Consider the following 903-nt stretch of genomic DNA (forward strand, 5'->3'; position numbering starts at 1 on the left):
TGTATTTATATAATATAATATCAGGATTATAATTTTGTAAGAATCTTAATAAATTAAATAACTTAACAATAAATTAGATAATTTAATAAATTAAATAAACAATTTCGTTCGAATTTTGCTTGTGCATTTTGAATTCAATTTTAACACCGTGAGAGATACGGTCTGGGCCTTCTGAATTTCAATGAAGCAGAACGGTACCAACGTTTCCGTAGTGTAGTGGTTATCACGTGTGCTTCACACGCACAAGGTCCCCGGTTCGATCCCGGGCGGAAACAGTTTTTCCTTTTTCCCAAAAAAAACAATTTAATAAAACCACCCCTTGCCCAGACTTTCCAATTCCATATGAAAATTTTGTATTTCAAATATCAAATGATTTGAAAACTGTTTGCAATAATAAAAACCTTCCTCGTAGAATAAAATAGTAGAATAAAAAGTAGAATGCCGACTATCATGGTAAAAAATATTACAAGAATTATACAAAAAGTCGTTGTCCTTCCATTTTTATATTACTTCATACTTACTACTTATTTCATTTAAACCTATATATGTTTTCATTATTGTTATTATTATTATTACTAAAAAGATGAGTATGCCTCGAAGAGTAAAATCTATCTAGAGAAAGTTCCTAATTTTAATGCAATTCTTATTTGACGATCGTCATTGATCTAATTTCTGCTGCAATAGTAAAATCTTCCTCGTATAATGAAATAGAAGTAGAGTACAGCTATTTCTATTAGCATTTGGCATTTCTCATCTGGTGGACATTGGCAGTGTGACAGAGTTAAATACTTAAGCAATGTTAACCTAATTTATTTAGCGAAATATATTTGTTAATTAACGTCGAGCAGGCGAGAAAATTTCAAAGCACATACATTGCACTGTCTCAATCTAGAAAAATTGACT

General features: G+C 30.2%; 1 non-coding gene across 1 annotated transcript; it reads left to right on the plus strand.

Annotated features, from left to right (window-relative positions):
* The first annotated feature begins 202 nt into the window (after nt 1-202).
* Nucleotides 203-275, plus strand: TRNAV-CAC (transfer RNA valine (anticodon CAC)). Its single transcript has one exon. It is a non-coding gene; the product is annotated as a tRNA-Val (tRNA).
* The last annotated feature ends 628 nt before the right edge of the window (nt 276-903 follow it).

This window comes from Ceratina calcarata, unplaced genomic scaffold (genome assembly GCF_001652005.2).
Source record: "Ceratina calcarata isolate Rehan_Ccalc_2016 unplaced genomic scaffold, ASM165200v1 scaffold514, whole genome shotgun sequence".
Classification (NCBI taxonomy): domain Eukaryota; kingdom Metazoa; phylum Arthropoda; class Insecta; order Hymenoptera; family Apidae; genus Ceratina; species Ceratina calcarata.